Consider the following 20,423-nt stretch of genomic DNA (forward strand, 5'->3'; position numbering starts at 1 on the left):
CGACTTTCGACCCGAAAACTGTCTCATGGACCCCAATAAGGAGATTCAATTATAATTATCGTTAAAATAGTTAATTCCTGATGTTTCTTGGCAATTGTTAGGCGTCAGAAAGCGGTAAATACTATTCTCTAAGTACGACAATCTAGCAACAATAGGGCGCAGCAGAGGTGTTAATATACTGTAGTAGTCAAGCATACAACTAAAACCAAATTATCCGATATAATAAAATATATAAATATTATATTATTATATAATGAAATTATTAGTTTTCCTTTATAATTAATGATCACTAAGGGCACACAAATTAATAAAACACAACACCTTCACACTCGATTGACTTGGGAACTAGATGTAAACAATCACAGGCCTTCGTCAAGCCAACGCCAACGAAGTCACCATGGTGTCCCTAGAAAAACCTATTTCAGGGCCACAAGAGGCCATATATAGCCTCTTGTTGGGCCTCAACAGTATTGGCGCAGTCCTCCTCGCTTCCTATATCCATGGCTATCATTCTTTGTTGGCTTCTGTGTGACCACTTGCATTGTAAACCAGGCTTACGGCTGGATTCCAGCCCAAGCACAATCGTCCAGCCTAGGGGTAATAGTGACTAGTGTTACCGTTGCTTAACACTACCTAACGCATGATGAGGGATGATTGAAATGCATGGTGAGGATAATGAAACATAGTAGTAACAAATGTTCGGAAGTGGGGTAGCCTCAGCAGGGGACTGGAAGTAGGGTTTGGGGGTCAGCAGGGGGTTACGGAAGAGGGGTATCTGGACCCCCTACCCACCCTCCCATCTCTTTACCTTTTCACCCCCCCACCCCACCCCCACGACTTATAATCACTGTTACCTAATGAACCCCCAACCTCAATGTTGCTTATTATGTTCTCTTTATTAGTTAACAACAAATCCAAATTATTTTCTTCCCTCGTTGGTGTTCTAATTAACTGCTTAAGGAAACTATCCTACGGCGGGAAATGAAAAAGAACCATGCAGCATGGAAAAACTGCATGGAAATTTGTGTGCCAGTGAGAACAAGACAACGCTTGCTGAGCACCCAATGATGATCACAAGACTAAGATTCCCACCTGCGGGATATACTGTGAAATTTATTAATCATGCTAAAGCATATGAGCCATCTTATTTAGCATTCTATGTCTTTGAGAGTATTCTCGTAAAGCCTTCTTCGAATGGGTGTAAAGAGACATCACTTTGCCATAGCGTATAACTACATTATAGTGAAAAGAAACGGAGAAACAGTAGAAAGCGGATCCTATTGTGGAAGTAATGCTGTAAACCATTTCAGCTGAACCCACACTGTTTTGTATATAGAACGAACTTACATTAGCTGAACTCACACTGTTTTGTATATAGAACGAACTTACATTAGCTGAACTCACACTGTTTTGCATATAGAACGAACTTACATTAGTTGAGCTCACACTGTTTTGGATATAGAGCGAACTTACATTAGCTGAACCCGCACTGTTTTGTATATAGAACGAACGTACATTAGCTGAACTCACACTGTTTTGAATATAGAACGAACTTACATTAGCTGAACTCACACTGTTTTGATTATAGAACGAATTTACATTAGCTGAACTCACACTGTTTTGTATAAAGAACGAACTTACATTAGCTGAACTCACACTGTTTTGAATATAGAACGAACTTATATTAGCTGAACTCACACTGTTTTGAATATAGAACGAACTTACATTAGCTGATCCCACACTCCTGGAAGATATTAAAATTTTCTAAAGGCTACAATAAAATCAATATGACCGATGAAGATACGGCACGTCACAATGAACAAACTCACTGTCTTCTCTGTAAATACGGGTTTTAAAAGGTAAAGGAGTAAAACATCATGACCATGAAAAATCAGGAAACAATTACATTGAAGCTTATTGTAATAGATGCAACCTTCAAATGAAAAAAATCACAAATTGCAGCGCACTCTCATTGCACATAATGTTAATCCCGCGTGAATTAACGCTACCTGACTTTGAAAAACAAACTAAGACCAAAACATTCAGTTCACAAATACCATGAAGTCATCATAAATGACTTGAGATTTATTGACGCATATGTCTTTATGTCTGGTTCACTCGCGGCTTTAGCGAACCAATTCATCAGCAATGGGAACGAACCCATATGCACACAACAGATGTTGAAAGATGTGCCAGCACCTGCGTTACCATTATTGGTCAAGGGAAAGCAGGTTTTTTGTTATGACTATACGGATTCGATGGAACGACTTTCTGAGACACGTCTTCCATCCCGCGAAGATTTTTTCAATTCGCTTCAAGAAGCAGAACTTTCCGAAAGTGATTGTAAACATGCTCAGAATGTTTGGAAAGTAGCTGGGTGTCATCTTACGGTCATCCCGATAATTATACAGGGGTAGAGGAGAAGGAGGAAGAGAAGGAGCCTGTAATCATAATTTGACCAAATTCCAATAAACATTGAGTTTGTTTGACTTGTTGATATGCCCTTTATCAAAAAATGGATTAAAAAAAAAACGATGATTTTCTTAAAATTTACTCGATTTGTGGAAACATGTAGATAAAACGCGTCTATGTTTCGATCTGGCTCATATGAAAAAAATAAAAAAAAGACTCGCGAAATGTGCGCGGCGGCGGCAGCAGCGGGTCCTGCGGCGACATCATGCGACGACAGGATGCGACAGGATTGCGTGGGCTCGGGACAGGGCGGGGCGGGGACGGCAGCGCTGGGGCTAGTGGTGGTGATGAGTGAGGTCCTGTATGGAGCCAGACCACTGATTTAAGCGTGTTATACAAACCACGATAAAGGAACTAGAAAACTATTTATGCTGATAATAGCTTCATGGAATGTAATACACTTCAATATGAAAAATCAATAAAGTCAATACTTACTTTTTATGAACACGTGTTAAATGTTTGATGTTATACGGGCATTATAAACTTGCTGTAAGCGAATCTCATCACGTGTTCATCATTCCTCGAATATTCGGTCTTGGAAAACTCCATACATATTTTTTCAAGAGTTTATCTTACACCCAAGTGTGAAACATTGTAGGCAAAGTACACGACATAGGCCCCGCACACATCGCTTCGCGTGCTTTGAAGTCGAAATGCATTTTTATATATCCTGAGCCCAGGGTAAGCAATATATTTAAAATAATCAGAGTATAATTGAGGTTGAGAGCATAACTATCTAAGAACACTATCATGTCCGGTTCATAGTAGAGACAAATCCAGTGTCTCATTTCTCTTTTAGAATAACTTAGTAGCGTGCTGCCGCCCCGCCCCGCCCCGCCCCGCCCCGAGCCCACGCAATCCTGTCGTATCCTGTCGTCGCATGATGTCGCCGCAGGGCCCGCTGCTGCCGCCGCCGCGCACATTTCGCGAGTCTTTTTTTTAATTTTTTTTTTTATATGAGCCAGATCGAAACATAGACACGATTTATCTACATGTTTCCACAAATCGAATAAATTTTAAGACAATTATTATTTTTTTTCATCCATTTTATGATGATGATAAACTCAATGTTTATTGGAATTTGGTCAAATTATGATTACAGCCTCCTTCTCTTCCTCCTCCTCCTCTACCCCTGTAGAATTATCGGGATGACCGTAAGATCGTAACTCCAAGGTGCTAAAGCAGTATCTTTTGTCCTCAACTACAGATATCCCTCTCTTGGGATATTTTACTGTACTCATTCGTCCATTACGCACTGTGAATCCCTGATAGCCAAAGGTAAATGTTTGCTTCTGGAATAGGACGTCTTTGTATCGCTGATGAGCAATTTTTTTTTTTCTTTATGAGCTTTGGAACGCTCTTAGTTGAACTCAACCGGTCACCGTCTGCCAAAAGGATGGAGTAGCACTTTGGTCTTACACCTACAAATTCTGAGATGGAGCGAGAGCCAATAGGAAGGCACGGCGCCCAGTGGCTGCTTCCAGGCTCGGCTTCTTTTTTTGTCAGGATACTACAACGGTGCGTGCGCAGCCCCTGTGGCGGAAGCCAATGGGAAGGCGCGCCAGTCGTATATTCTTCTGCTTCAACCGCTCGTCCTCTTCTTCTTCTTCTTCTTCTTCTTCCTCGGTGGCCGGTTGGCGTCTGGAGAGCGGGGAGATCCTCTAGCTGTGAAGGCTGGAGCGAGAGTGTTGAATGTTGCAATTGTTGAATGTTGCCGGACCCGGATTCCCCCTTTATGGCGGCGCCGCTTACTCGGGATCGAGGGGACGCGAGGCGGCACGCGCTCCCATTGGCAGGCCCGCCCGGCCGTCCCCGCCCTCCGATCCTGCGCTGCACTATATAAGGCGAAAAAGTGGTGTAAGCGCGGCCGGGGGGTCCTTCTGCTGCAGCGTGGTTGACCCGCTTGGTCATCCTCGCTTAGGGCCCCACTGCGGCAGTCAAGTCGATCGGTCGGCTGCTCGCCCGTGCCCCGCTACGGGTGTCTGCTGGGCGCCTGCCCAGAGAGCCCGTGCCTCCGTCGCTGCTCGCCGGCTGTTACCCGTGGCTGTGGCGGCGGCGGAGGCGTTCCGCAACGAGCTTGCATTGCTCGCCCACACGAGCGGGCTGCTCCTGAGCCGGAGCTAGGAGGGCCCGTTCCTCCGTCGCTGCCCCCCGGTTTATACCCGTGGCTGAGGCGGCGACGGAAGGGCTCCCCCACCCGCCGCACGCCCGCGGCGGGTTCCCCTCTGCGACGGGCCGTCCACCGTGACAAAGGCCCGTTCCCCTTTAGGGGTGAATCGAGAAGAAGAAGAAGAATGTGGAACGCCAGCACTCCTCGGGCGAGCAGCTGGGGGGTCCTTCTGCGGCGGCGTGGTTGACCAGCCTGGTTATCCTCGCTTAGGGCCCCACCGCGGCAGTCAAGTCGACCGGTCGGCTGCTCGCCCGTGCACCGCTACGGGTGTCTGCTGGGCGCCTGCCCAGAGAGCCCGTGCCTCCGTCGCTGCTCGCCGGCTGTTACCCGTGGCTGTGGCGGCGGCGGAGGCGTCCCGCAACGAGCTTGCATTGCTCGCCCACACGAGCGGGCTGCTCCTGAGCCGGAGCTCGGAGGTCCCGTTCCTCCGTCGCTGCCCGCCGGCTTCTACCCGTGGCAGTGGCGGCGACGGAAGGGTTCCCCCACCCGCCGCACGCCCGCGGCGGGTTCCCCTCTGTGACGGGCCGTCCACGGACAAAGGCCCGTTCCCCCTTTTTAGGGGGTAAATCATAGAAACGAAACAAAATGAGCGGCAGTCAGTGGAACGCCAGGACTCCTCGGGCGAGCAGCTGGGGGGTCCTTCTGCGGCGGCGTGGTTGACCCGCCTGGTTATCCTCGCTTAGGGCCCCACCGCGGCAGTCAAGTCGACCGGTCGGCTGCTCGCCCGTGCACCGCTACGGGTATCTGCTGGGCGCCTGCCCAGAGAGCCCGTGCCTCCGTCGCTGCTCGCCGGCTGTTACCCGTGGCTGTGGCGGCGGCGGAGGCGTCCCGCAACGAGCTTGCATTGCTCGCCCACACGAGCGGGCTGCTCCTGAGCCGGAGCTCGGAGGGCCCGTTCCTCCGTCGCTGCCCGCCGGCTTTTACCCATGCTGTGGCGGCGACGGAAGGGTTCCCCCACCCGCCGCACGCCCGCGGTGGGTTCCCCTCTGCGACGGACCGTCCACGGACAAAGGCCCGTTCCCCCTTTTTAGGGGGTAAATCTGGAGAAGAAGAAGAAGATGAGCGGCAGTCCAGTGGAACGCCAGCACTCCTCGGGCGAGCAGCTGGGGGGTCCTTCTGCGGCGGCGTGGTTGACCCGCCTGGTTATCCTCGCTTAGGGCCCCACCGCGGCAGTCAAGTCGACCGGTCTACAGCTCTCCCGTGCACCGCTACGGGTGTCTGCTGGGCGCCTGCCCAGAGAGCCCGTGCCTCCGTCGCTGCTCGCCGGCTGTTACCCGTGGCTGTGGCGGCGGCGGAGGCGTCCCGCAACGAGCTTGCATTGCTCGCCCACACGAGCGGTCTGCTCCTGAGCCGGAGCACGTAGGGCCCGTTCTCCGTCGCTGCCCGCCGGCTTCTACCCGTGGCTGTGGCGGCGACGGAAGGTTCCCCACCGCCGCACGCCCGCGGCGGGTTCCCCTCTGCGACGGGCCGTCCACGGACAAAGGCCCGTTCCCCCTTTTTAGGGGGTAAATCTGGAGAAGAAGAAGAAGAAGAAGAATGAGCGGCAGTCAGTGGAACGCCAGCACTCCTCGGGCGAGCAGCTGGGGGGTCCTTCTGCGGCGGGGTGGTTGACCCGCCTGGTTATCCTCGCTTAGGGCCCCACCGCGGCAGTCAAGTCGACCGGTCGGCTGCTCGCCCGTGCACCGCTACGGGTGTCTGTTGGGCGCCTGCCCAGAGAGCCCATGCCTCCGTCGCTGTTCGCCGGCTGTTACCCGTGGCTGTGGCGGCGGCGGAGGCGTCCCGCAACGAGCTTGCATTGCTCGCCCACACGAGCGGGCTGCTCCTGAGCCGGAGCTCGGAGGGCCCGTTCCTCCGTCGCTGCCCGCCGGCTTCTACCCGTGGCTGTGGCGGCGACGGAAGGGTTCCCCCACCCGCCGCACGCCCGCGGCGGGTTCCCCTCTGCGACGGGCCGTCCACGGACAAAGGCCCGTTCCCCATTTTTAGGGGGTAAATCTGAAGAAGAAGAAGAAGAAGATGAGCGGCAGTCGCAGTGGAACGCCAACACTCCTCGGGCGAGCAGCTGGGGGGTCCTTCTGCGGCGGCGTGGTTGACCAGCCTGGTTATCCTCGCTTAGGGCCCCACCGCGGCAGTCAAGTCGACCGGTCGGCTGCTCGCCCGTGCAACGCTAAGGGTGTCTGCTGGGCGCCTGCCCAGAGAGCCCGTGCCTCCGTCGCTACTCGCCGGCTGTTACCCGTGGCTGTGGCGGCGGCGGAGGCGTCCCGCAACGAGCTTGCATTGCTCGCCCACACGAGCGGGCTGCTCCTGAGCCGGAGCTCGGAGGGCCCGTTCCTCCGTCGCTGGTCGCCGGCTTATACCCGTGGCTGTGGCGGCGACGGAAGGGTTCCCCCACCCGCCGCACGCCCGCGGCAGGTTCCCCTCTGCGACGGGCCGTCCACAGACAAAGGCCCGTTCCCCCTTTTTAGGGGGTAAATCTAGAGAAGAAGAAGAAGAATGAGCGGCAGTCAGTGGAACGCTAGCAATCCTCGGGCGAGCAGCTGGGGGGTCCTTCTGCGGCGGCGTGGTTGACCCGCCTGGTTATCCTCGCTTAGGGCCCCACCGCGGCAGTCAAGTCGACCGGTCGGCTGTTCGCCCGTGCAACGCTAAGGGTGTCTGCTGGGCGCCTGCCTAAAGAGCCCGTGCCTCCGTCGCTGCTCGCCGGCTGTTACCCGTGGCTGTGGCGGCGGCGGAGGCGTCCCGCAACGAGCTTGCATTGCTCGCCCACATGAGCGGGCTGCTCCTGAGCCGGAGCTCGGAGGGCCCGTTCTTCCGTCGCTGCTCGCCGGCTCCTACCCGTGGCTGTTGCGGCGACGGAAGGGTTCCCCCACCCGCCGCACGCCCGCGGCGGGTTCCCCTCTGTGACGGGCCGTCCACGGACAAAGGCCCGTTCCCCCTTTTTAGGGGGTAAATCGAGAGAAGAAGAAGAAGAATGAGCGGCAGTGGAACGCCAGCACTCCTCGGGCGAGCGGCTGGCTGGTCCTTCTGCGGCGGCGTGGTTGAACCGCCTGGTTATCCTCGCTTAGGGCCCCACCGCGGCAGTCAAGTCGACCGGTCGGCTGCTCGCCCGTGCACCGCTACGGGTGTCTGCTGGGCGCCTGCCCAGAGAGCCCGTGCCTCCGTCGCTGCTCGCCGGCTGTTACCCGTGGCTGTGGCGGCGGCGGAGGCTTCCCGCAACGAGCTTGCATTTCTTGCCCACACGAGCGGGCTACTCCTGAGCGGGTGCTCGGAGGGCCCGTTCCTCCGTCGCTGCTTGCCGGTTTCTACCCGTGGCTGTGGCGGTTATTTATTTATTTTTATTTATTTATTTATTTATTTATTTATATTTTATTTATTTATTTTATTATTTTATTTATTTATTTTTCTATTTATTTATCTATTTTTATTATTATTATTATTATTATTATTATTATTATTATTATTATTATTAATATTAATATTTTTTTTTATTTAATTATTTATTTTTATTATTATTAATATTTTTATTTATTTATATTTTATTTTTAATTTATTTATTTATTTATTTATTTATTTATTTATCTATTTTTTTTATTTATTATTATTATTATTATTTTTTTTTTCTCTCTCTCCAACACCTTCGACTATACTTGCGTGGCTCGAATGACCCACTTTAAACAAATGATGCCTTTGCTATACAAAGGACTCTTCCAAATGTCACTTCCTGTTCAACCTTTCGGTCTCATGCAATCCCCTCCATTCCGCTCACCTCCTTTGGCTGGACCCCACCAAAAAAGTCTGTTTCTACTACCTCCCACTTTACTTGCGTGGTTCGAATGACCCACTTTTAAATAAATGATGCCTTTGCTGTACAAAGGTCTCTTCCTCCTGCTATCCTACTGTGCCACCTTTTACCCTCATAGAATCCCCTCCGTTCCGCTCGCCTCCCTCCGACTATCAGGGCTGGACCCCATCTAAAGGTCCCTCCGCTATACGGAGTACTTCTCATACCATCCACTCTGCCAAATATACGTACAAACCACTGTCGCCCTCTGACTTCCTTAATTTCAAATATTCACACCTTTCAATCCTTGGGACCTGGAGTGGGGTTTTGTCGGTCGCTCATGGTACGCTGCGCGCTGACCGTTGGGGCCGTGCTGGGTGGGGCTCTGGCGTTTTTGGGCGTAACGCGTCCGTGGCTTAGAGAGATCAAAGAGAGAGGCGGGCCAGCCTATGGCACATAGCCCGCGAGGGCTAACAACCCTCAAAAACCCACCAACCAACCAACCACCAACCCAACACTCACTCCACTGTTGAGCTATCCACCTGAACCATGACTGGCCGCGGCATGGGAGGCAAGGGACTCGGAAAGGGAGCCGCCAAGCGTCACCGCAAGGTTCTTCGGGACAACATCCAGGGCATCACCAAGCCGGCCATCCGTCGTCTGGCGCGCCGTGGCGGTGTGAAGCGCATCTCCGGGCTTATCTACGAAGAGACCCGTGGTGTGCTCAAGGTGTTCCTGGAGAAAGTCATCAGGGATGCCGTCACCTACACTGAGCACGCCAAGCGCAAGACCGTCACCGCCATGGACGTGGTGTACGCCCTCAATCGCCAGGGCCGCACCCTGTACGGCTTCGGTGGTTAATGCCGCTGCCTGAGCTAGCCCGACCTAACCCACCCACCCCGGACCCCTTTGAGGTCCACATTCTTATTCACTAAGAGAATAGTAGCAAACTTTTTACTTCAGTTATATTATCTTTCTTGCTTTCTTTCTTTCTTTCTTTCTTTCTTTCTTTCTGTTTCCTCCCTCCCTCCCTCCCTCCAACCTGCCTAATGATGGTTCACACCTCCGCCCACTGCTCCCCATCCACCTCATTTGACACTAGTAAGCTCCAATTTGTTTGTGTCAGTTCTTACAGAAACATCATTTTGACATAATTTCCCCTGTCCCTGTCAATTCTTTGTAAAATCAGTAACAGGATATTTATGAAAAGAGAGAGAGAGAGAGAGAGAGAGAGAGAGAGAGAGAGAGAGAGAGAGAGAGAACTATATTGGAAAATATATAGACAAAACAAAGCGACGTCTGGACGGGAAGAGGAAAAGAAAGAGAGGAAGAATGACATAGAAAGGTTAAGAAAGAAAGAGAAAGAAAAAAAGGAGGAGAACAAGAGAAAGAGAGCAATAATGAGAAAGACGGCAATTATATAGACAGAGAGAAAGAAGCCTCCCCTTCTTGATCCACTCCTTCTATTGTCTCTTGGAATGTGCAGAAGTGTATAGGAAAGCAAGGGTAGGGTTAGAGGGTGAGGGACAGGCTCAGAGCGAACTTGAAAGGGAAAGGCTGAGGAAGTGGGAATCTCCCGGTCTCTCCCTCCTCCTCCTCCTCCTCCTCCTCCTTCTTCTTCTTCTTCTTCTTCTTCTTCTTCTTGTTTCTCGTTGTCGTCCTCATCATAACGTTGCGCCCTCTCTTACTGGACCCGCTTTTTCAGATACGTTGAACCAGCCCCGCCACCGAATAGCCCGCCGGAACCCTGGGCAAGCGTCTACATGCCCAACAGTAGACAGGTGGATGACTAAAAAGCTGCAAATACGTTTCTGTGAAAGTAGATGTGCCGGCATGTAAATAGGTGTGCCTGCCTGCCTGCCTGCCTGCCTGCCAATTAAAGCGAACGGGCTAGCTAACAGACAAACACAAAACTAGCTAGCTAACAAACTAAAAGACAAACTAGCTAGCTAGCTAGCGAGCAAGCAAGCCAACAAACAAACAAACAAACAAACAAACTAACTAACTCAGTTGAACGAACGAGCTAGAAAAGGAAGAAACCAACAAATCGACCGACCAACAAACAAACAAACAATCAAGCTAGCTGGCAACACACACTAAAGCTAGCTAACAACAAACAAACAAACAAACAAACAAACTTGTTAGCAAACATACAAACAAACAAGCTAGCTAGCTAGCTAACTAATACACAAACAAACAAACAAATAAACAAACAAGCAAACTCACTAACTAGCTAGCTAGCTAGCAAACAAACTCACTAGCTAGCTAGCAAGCAAACAAACAAAATGGCTAGCTAGCTAGCAAGCAAACAAACAAACAAACAAACAAACTCACTAGCTAGCTAGCAAGCAATCAAACAAGCTAGCTAGCAAACAAACAAACAAACAAACTAACTAACTAACTAACTACCTAACAAACAAGCAAACAAACAAACAAACAAACAAACAAACAAACTAACTAACTAACTAACAAGGTAGCTAGCTAGCAAACAAACAAAATAACAAGCTAACTAGCAAACAAACAAAAACAAACAAACAAAGAAACAAACTAACTAACTTACTAGCTAACTAGCAAAAAAGCTAGTTAGGGAGCTAGCTCGTTTGTTTGTTGCAAGCAAACTTGTTAGTTAGTTTTGTTGTGGGAGTTTTGTTCTTAGTTTGTTGAGGTTTGTAATGCGTGTTGGCTTTCCTTTTTTTTGGGGGGGGTTGCTTGTGATGGAGTATTGCGATTTCTTTTTACATATGTTAGATGACTGTCTCTTTTTAGTGATTCTGAAAGTCCTTTAGCGAAAATAATCACTTGGATTATAGTGTCTTTCCAGCAATATTTGCCTGTGCAATGGAATAAGTATTATTCCATCTATCACTGAAATAGCTGGATGTTAATACAAAAATATTGCCATACTCAACTCCTAATACCTCCCCAATTTTTTTTTTTTAATGCAAGACCATAGGTAATATTAGCTGTATCTACAAAACGATTGGTAATAGGATTATCTGTTACGCAAGTAAATGGTACAAATAAATAATTATCCTTGAACAAGTTTGTTTTTACATCCTGTGCATATGGGAGGAAAAATGAAATCTAATAGCGCTTTTATCAACTCTTTCATAGTTACTGAAATATTCTAATACCTACAACCAGAACAGATATATTTTCATTATTGTATGTGAGAGGTATAGAGGGAAGTAATTGCTTGTTAAGGCTTTTATTCTAAGAATTTACCTCAAAAAAGTCTAAAAAGTTCAGAGTTAAAAGCGTAATGATTACCGAAGTAGAACAATCTTATAAGATCTCTATTCATAACTCCCGTAACACCTATGTGTGAATATACTGCTCCTGTATGGTTTATGGTAGCAAAAGACTTCAAAGATATAATCAAGAGAGAATCATACAATGTAATAAACTCTACCCACATACTGGCCAAAGAATATGCTAAAGATATTTCTCAAGGAAAAAAAAAATCACTCCTTAGCAATGGCTTTTAGTTACAGCAGAAGAGCAACTAGTGGGGTTCCCCGTCCGCTAGGGGAACCTACGGCGGAGCTATGTGCGTGGGTCTCCTTTTTTTTTTTTTTTTTTTTTTGGTTGTGTGTGTGTGTGTGTGTGTGTGTGTGTGTGTGTGTGTGTGTGTGTTATTCTAATTGTAATTCTAATTCTTATTAGCTAGCGCGAGACTCCTGTATCGTAGTGTCTGTGCTGGCTGGCTGTCTGGCTGGCCCTGGTGCTTTTGCACTTAGTTTAGCTTACCCTCCCAAACGTTTTCTTCTTCTCCTCAGGGTCTACCTCGCCACCTAGCACCTGCGTGTGAGACAGGATGTTTAGGTTGGGTTAAACTATACCGTGATGATGGCTGTGTGTGCGTGTGAAGGTGAAGGTGAAGGTACAAACCGATGCATGCTTTCTCGGGTGAGGCAGGGGATCATACATGACGTCAGTGACTGACTGACTGATTGATTGATTGACTGACGGATTCATTTTACTCATTCCGGACCTACTCCACAGGCCACAGCAGTGATGACGACGGGCAGGTCGTAGCCTCCCAGCTACTACCTACCTACCTACCTACTTCATCTCGGCGGGGGCAGCGCCGCATCTGATCTGCACGACGGCCATCATCGTCTCAACGACCTACCTCCCGGCTCTGTTTTGCGTTTTTTTTTTTATTTGTTATGTTATGTTTTGTGGGTTGTTGTTGTCGTCGTTGTCAGCAGAGGAGTCCCTTACCTGCTGTGAAGAAAACAAACAAACTAACTGTGGGAAGCCTGCCAGACGTGGGGGTTGTTAATTGTTGTTGTTGTTGTCATGACTGAGGGTCTTCTTCCTAGTAATATCAGCAATAATTGACCTAGGAATGGCACTATGTACTTGAGGGGGTGTCCAGAACTCTCTTTTTGGAAAAGGGTGTGGCTCCCAAGGGGAGCCGGATTAAACGGTACTGTTGTCGTCCCTGAAAGGCCGAGGGCGATTACTTCTTCTCGGTCTTCTTGGGCAGGAGCACCGCCTGGATGTTAGGCAGCACACCTCCCTGGGCAATGGTGACGCCGGAGAGGAGCTTGTTGAGCTCCTCGTCGTTGCGGATGGCCAGCTGCAGGTGGCGGGGAATGATGCGGGTCTTCTTGTCGCGGGCTGCGTTGCCGGCCAGCTCGAGCACCTCGGCGGCCAGGTACTCCATGACGGCCGCCAGGTACACGGGGGCGCCGGCGCCCACGCGCTAGGCATAGTTGCCCTTCCTCAGGAGACGGTGGATCCTGCCCACGGGGAACTGCAGGCCGGCACGACTGGAGCGGGACTTTGACTTCCCCTTCACCTTTCCTCCCTTGCCGCGTCCAGACATGTCGACAGTGAGTTGTGGGGGTGTGGACTTGCGCTTCTGCTGTGGGCTCGGAGAGCGAATACCCGCCGCTCGTTGTTGTTGTTGTTGTGGGATTTACCCCCTAAAAAGGGGGAACGGGCCTTTGTCATACGACGGCCCGTCGCAGGGGGGAACCCGCCGCTGGCGTGCGGCGGGTGTGGGGAAGCCTCCGCCGCCGCCAGAGCCACGGGTAGAAGCCGGCGAGCAGCGACGGAGGCACGGGCCCTCCGAGCAGGCGCTCAGGAGCAGCCCGTAGCTGAGCCGAGCGAGCAACTCAGCAGTCTATAGGTGGACCAGAGGCCAGGAGAGTTGCTCGCTCGACGAGTGCTGGCGGTCCACTGACCCGCCGCTCGTTCGTTCGTTAGGGATTTACCCCCTAAAAAGGGGGAACGGGCCTTTGTCAATTGACGGCCCGTCGCAGGGGAAAACCCGCCGCTGGCGTGCTGCGGGTGTGTGGAAGCCTACGTCGCCGCCACAGCCACGTGTAGAAGCCGGCGAGCAGCGACGGAGGCACGGGCCCTCCGAGCAGGTGCTCAGGAGCAGCCCGTAGCTGAGCCGAGCGAGCAACTCAGCAGTCTATAGGTGGCCCAGAGGCCGGGAGAGTTGCTCGCTCGACGAGTGCTGGCGGTCCACTGATTTGGCGAAGGCTTATCGGGGGGGCTCATCACGGGGGCTAACATGTTGTGACGAGTCTCACGAGAGCCTCGTCAGAGGGCAAAAATAAGCTATGGTGCAGGCAGCCCTTCCGGGTTGCGGAGGAGATGGCGTGTGCCCTGAGACGGAGCAGCTTAATAAGGTGGCTGATGGAAAGCTGGTTGAGCCTGGTGGAGATGGAGGGCAATCGAGCCTCCGCTTTGAGGCACACGCATTTTGTCCAGTGCGGGGACCCGATAATGTGGCGGAGTGCCGCGTTCTGGGCCACCTCAAGCGGCTCGAGTGCAGCGGTGCTAACGGTGAGGAGGCATGGCGACCCATAGTCCACACAGGACCGCACCGCCTGGACATAAAAGCGCCTTAGCACCCTGCCGCTCGCACCGCCCTCCGTCCGTGCCAGGGCGCGCATGATGTTGGTGCGGCTCTTCACCCTCGCACTGAGAGAGGCGATGTAAGGCACAAACGACAGTCGTGAGTCGACGGTCATACCCAGGTACTTATATGAGGACACCCACGGTAACGGCTCGCCGCCAAGCAGGAGAGTATCGGGGGGACGCCTCTGCCGGAACAGCATTGCCTTGGTCTTTTCCCATTTGACGACGAGGCCGAGGGAAGCACAAGCCTCTGCGAGACGGCGGAGAAGTAGGCGAGCGCTGGCCCTCAGGATTTGGTCCCGTAGCCACCATGGCCACGTCATCAGCATAGCACAGCACTTTGCAATACCTGTTGGTCGGGAGGGCCGCCAGTTTCTCGACTAGCAGGTTAAAGAGAACGGGGCTCAGCACTCCACCCTGTGGCGTACCGTTTTCTAGGTTCTCAACAGCAGAAGTACATCCCTGATACCGCACTGCGGCCTGTCGACCCATGAGGTAGTGCCCTATCCAGGCTAAAAGGCGGCCCCGGACACCTTTCTCCGCCAGGATCGAGAGAATGGCAGGCGCCGATGCCAGCTCAAAGGCTTTTTCTAGGTCGAGGAACAGGACTACCGCCGCCCTATCGAGGATGGTTGAAAGGAGGGTAGAGACGCAGTCCCGTGTCCCCCTGCCTTGCCGGAAGGCAAACAGATGGTGGTGCAGAGGGCCCATGGTCCAGAGGAGGCGAGAGAGGATGACCCTTTCCATCGTCTTCCCCAGGCAGCTGAGAAGGGAGATGGGGCGGTGTTGGCCATCTACGCCCTTGGGGATAGGGACAATGGTGGCTGTTTTCCACGCCGCGGGAAGGGCACCGAGAGTATATGACTTGTTGAAAAGAGCTGTTATTTCATGCTGCATCTCCGTCCCAGCGTTCCGAAGGAACGTGTATGGTATGGCATCCTCTCCAGGGGCAGTGTCTTTCCTGGGGATGGCTCGCACAAGCTCCTCCACGCGGATGGGGGCGTCGGCAGCGTGGTCCTCCCTACAAGCTGCCGTGAATGCCTCGATCCTGGCAGCGTAGGCTTCCCTCTGTAGCTCCCTGGTGGCCGGAGGCAGCCTGGCAGACGAGGCCCGGGAAACAAAGGTGGTAAGCAGTCTCCCGGCCTCGACTTGAGGCTGCGGGTGAAGCGGTGGCCTAGGCCTGGTCCCTCGTGCAACCGCTCGGAGCTTCCGTCAGAGCACAGCAGTGGAGACACCGGCGTCAATGGTGTCGCACCAGGATAGCCAGTGCTCCTCTTGCACCCTCTCAGCAGTCACCTTAGCCTGGCGGATGGCCGCCCTGAGGAGGCCCCTCGTGGCGTCGGTGTTGTGACGCCTGTTGAGTTTACGCGCCTGATTGACTCGGTGGTTGGCCTCTTTTATGTCCGCATTGTAGTACCACCGGTCCTTAAAGTTCCGCTTCGCAGGTCTGGTGGTGGGGATGGCCTCGTCAGCTGCACTGCGGAACATTTCAATCAGGCGGACCGCCGCCCCCTCTAAGTCGTCAGGCCTGTCGGTGGTCGCCAGATGACAGGCAACCGCCGCGCGGAACCTAGGCCAGTCAGCCCTGCTCAAATTCCAGCGTGCCGGCCGCTGCGGAGGCACAGGCGGGGCCACAGGTAGGGTGGTGATAGTGGCAAAGTGGTCGCTGGCCAGGCTGTCATGCAGGGCCCACGTCGCGCAGACAGCAAGAGGCTGCGACACAAGGGAGAGGTCCAGCACCCCCCCGCGGACCTGAGTGGGCTCCCCCGTGTTGAGCACCGTGACAGTCGGCTGGTCCGCCAACGTTGCTGCGATGTGGCGGCCGACACGGTTGTTCTGGCGGCTCCCCCACCTCTCGTGGTGGGCGTTAAAGTCGCCGCTGATGAAGGTGGGCTCATCGGCGGCGAGTGAGAAAAGTTCGGTGAAGTCTGCAACCGCAGCCTGGCCACTGTAAACACAGTAAACCTCTATGGTCGCGCTCGGCAAGGCCACCCGTACTGCCAGCACCTCCACGCCGTCACCGCATGGCACGGGATGAGTCAACCTAGTGCAGGGAAGTGCATCCCTGACTAGAATGCCACACCCACGCGCCGCACCGGCAATGGCAGGGAGGTAGAAGGCCCTGTAGCCCTTAAACCGCACCGACTGGCCCTCACCCAGGAGTGTCTCCTGCAGGAGGACGACATCGAAGCCGCCGGTGCCGAGCGCAGTCCGCAGGAGGTGGACCTTCCTCCGCACGCCACAGACGTTCCACTGGAGGACGCTCAGTGGCCGCCCCTCGCGGACGCCGCCGGGGTGGACACGGGGGCCGTCGCGAGGGTGGGCGCAGGGCCGCGGCGCCTCTGCTCCACCTTCCGCTTGGGCTGTGGGATGCGGGAGTGCGGTGGGACTGTGCGCACCGGGACGTGCGACCGTGGTGGGGAGCGGCCGATGGCGAAGGTGACTGCTGTCTGACCCGGTGGTGAGCTCTGGACTCGGGAGCCTCGGGTGCGTCTGTGTCCATCACAGCCTCCTGGTGAGGGACGGGGATAACGGTCGGCATGGGCTCGGCGGGAAGAGAGGCTGGGCTCCGGATTTCCTGAGATGCTGTCGGTGCTGGAGCTGCAGTTGTATGAAAGTGCTCCGCCACGGTCGCCCTCGTAATTACCGCTATCGCTGCCTTGTCCGGCGTCATCTGTAGTAGAGTTGTGAGGGCCAAGGCAAAGCTTGTGAGCATGCCCTCCAGCGCGTCCTTGGTGACGAGCACTGACCCTGGGGGTGGAGCCTGCGGACGTAGCGGGGACTGACAGCTGCGTCGTCGGTGTTTGCGCTGTGCCTTGGGCGGGGGTGGCGGTGTGGGAGCGCGGTGTTGCCGCTGCGGAGGGCCCGAGGTGGAGGCAGGAGGGGGCTGTGAGGCAGGAGTTGAGGTGGAGGGTTTGACGGCGTCCGCACGAGGGTGCGGGGCAGGTGGTGCCGCCGGGATCGGGGTAGTGGCTCGGGTGGCGCGTGGCGGAAGGAGACTGGGGAAGTGTTCCTCGGAGGCGAGCGTTGCTGGAGCAGGAGGGGCTTGCAAGTGGCGGGGGCGGGAGCGGGAGCGGGACTGTCGGGTCCAAGCAGGGCGAGACGGGTTGTGGGAGCCTGCCATTCCACCTGCCTCTGGATGCCGCGCTCGACTATAGTCCTCCGTGTGGGGCAGCGGCGGCTCCAGGCGTGGTGGTGCAGCTTGCAGTTCGGACAGGCTGCCTGCACCTCCTCCCCGGCCTTGTATTTTTCCAGGCACCCCTCTGTCATGTGCGGCCCGGAGCACATGCCGCACACAGCGGGGCGGTTGCATCGGGAGCGGTGGTGCCCGAATTGTTGGCAGCGGTAGCATCTGAGAGGCTCCTTGTTGAAGGGGCGGGTGTAGAATACCCCCCAGCTCCCCAGGTCTAGGGAGCCCGGGAGTGGCCCCTTCAGGGTGATCATCACCTGTCTGGTGGCGAGCCCGTCCCGTGTCAGGCACCTGTCTGCAGTGAGGACGTCTGGGTGGCGAAGGAGGGCTTTCAGGGGCATTGCCACGGGATACGCAGTCACCACGCCCTTGGTGGTGGCCTCGCCAGCCTGTCGCAGGGCGACAGGCTTGCCCTGGACCGAGGTAACGGCCAGGAGGGAGTGGAGCACGGCTTCCGACGGCGGGGTGGCAAGCACGCTCCCCGACTCTAAAAAACGGAGCTGCAAGCGGGTGCCAAGCTGCTCCTCTAGGGCCTTGGCAAGGTCGAGAGCCGTATCGAACCCCGCCGTCGGAGGAACCAGGACTTTGGGGGTCGAAGGGCCGGAAGCAGCAGACTCGGGGTGTGATGGAGGAGCAATGCCGGGCGTGGCAGGGAGGGAAGCAGCAGGAGCGGCGTTGGAGATAGAAGCGGTGCCGGGCGAGGCAGAGGCAGCAGAGGTAGCGGCGCGGTGTGGGGGCGCCTGGCTCTCACCGTGGAACAAGGAGGCAGCCGAGGAGTCAGAGGAAGCGGGCGTGGCAGCAGCGGTGGCGGTCATGGTAGCAGCGGTAGCGGTGGACGAAGCAGAGGGTCGAGCAGCGGCGGCAGCGGGAGTCAGCCGAGAGCGGCGTCGACGTCTCCCCTCCACCACCACCCACTCATCATCAGACGAGGGGGGGAGCGGGGCAAGAATCGCCTCATCGCACTCGCTCTCAGACTCAAGGCGGAGCTGTTCATCCAAGGGCGACCCGGAGTCGGAGACTTCCGAATCGCTGACAGGGCGGTCATGTTTGTCAGATGGCATCCTAACAACGAGACAGCCCGAAGGCTGAACCACAGCTAGACATATAAAACAAAATAAAATAAAAGTACAAAAACAGAACTAGCCTAACAAAGAGCCGCTAGCCTACAACAGCAGGGGGCTACAGCAATGTGCCAATAGTGGCAATGCACTCGGGGTTCGGCTTCGTACCACACCAGGGTCTAATGGCTCAAGCACACAAAAAACAAAAGAAAAGAAAAGCAACAGTCACACAGTTGCGTGTAACAAGCGACACGTGAACAGGTGCACAAGACAGTGCAACCTGACACGGCAGCGCGAAGCAGGAGTGCAGCGCGGGACAGTGAGTGAGGTGGCGGGCTGGGAAGCCGGGCTGCCAGGTGCACAAGTGCGAGACTGACTAGGAGCGGAGCAAGCGGGGCAGACGTCCTATCGTAGTCAAAGCGGCAGCGCGAATGACCTGCACTGCCGCTTATTTTTTTTATTTTTTTTTTTTAGGGATCTACCCCCTAAAAAGGGGAAACGGGCCTTTGTCCATTGACGGCCCGTCGCAGGGGGGAACCCGCCGCTGGCGTGCGGCGGGTGTAGGGGAAGCCTCCGCCGCCGCCACAGCCACAGGTAGAAGCCGGCGAGCAGCGACGGAGGCACGGGCCCTCCGAGCAGGCGCTCAGGAGCAGCGCGTAGCTGACCCGAGCGAGCAACTCAGCAGTCTATAGGTGGCCAAGAGGCCTGGAGAGTTGCTCGCTCGAGGAGTGCTGGCGGTCCACTGCATTTTTTTTTTTTTTTTAGGGATTTACCCCCTAAAAAGGGGGAACGGGCCTTTGTCCATTGACGGCCCGTCGCAGGGGGAAATCCGCCGCTGGCATGCGGCGGGTGTGGGGGAAGCCTCCTGTGGTGCCCCGCGAGCCGCGACACCACTCGTGTCATCATCATCTTCACCGGCAATATTTTCCGATGACAACAGCGGTATCGACCGCTAAAGCACAACACGGACTCCAACACATGACTGTCCCCAAACGCACTGTTCATTTACCAACCTATACACAATTGCCCATTAACGCACCCGCTTATCTCTCTAAGCCAAAACACAATCAACCGCGGCCAAAACACAATCAACCGCGGAACAAAATGTTATGGAAACAAAGCTGCGTCACCGCGGGACAGCTACACTAAGGATTAAAATCGAGTGTAAGCCAATCTTATTAAGCATGTCGGTTAGGTAGATTATTGTATGAGCTCGGTGTGAGTTTGATGTATGACTCACACGCCTGACGTATTACCCTCGCGATATCTGCCTATATAAGAAGCATTTTCTCCAGGCTTGACCTCAGATTAACCAGCACTCTGTTCGTGGCTGGACACTCAGTTGTCCTTCCCTAGACAACATGGGTAGAACATTCATCGTTGCTACTGTGAGTATGGAGTAATGTGGTACCATAGAGGAAAGCGTATCTAACATATCTATTGTGTTCTATTATCTTAGTTTTACTTAGGATTATATTTCTATGATACTTTATTGTGTGAGTTTTTACTCAATATTATACCAGTGTTAACGTCAGTAACCAATAGTGAAAGAAAACCTGAAGACTCATTGAGTCTCGTAAGCCAGTCGCTGGTTTAAACAATATATTTACCCTTTGTAATATTAAGTAGTATTAAGGTAGAATAAAATACATATAAGAAAGGCGACACCGTTTCATCACCCCATTTACGAACTCCTTTAAATACTCCTAAAGTACCAGAATTTTAAGTCAAGTGTCACTAATACAAACAGTGTGTCGTCTCCCCTGTGTGCCCGGATTGTGGGTTACAACATTGGTGTCAGGTGTGGGGTTTCTTATATGTATTTTATTCTACCTTAATACTAATATATACTTAATACTTTTTTTAAACGAT

This window comes from Eriocheir sinensis, unplaced genomic scaffold, assembly GCF_024679095.1.
Source record: "Eriocheir sinensis breed Jianghai 21 unplaced genomic scaffold, ASM2467909v1 Scaffold3, whole genome shotgun sequence".
NCBI lineage: Eukaryota > Metazoa > Arthropoda > Malacostraca > Decapoda > Varunidae > Eriocheir > Eriocheir sinensis.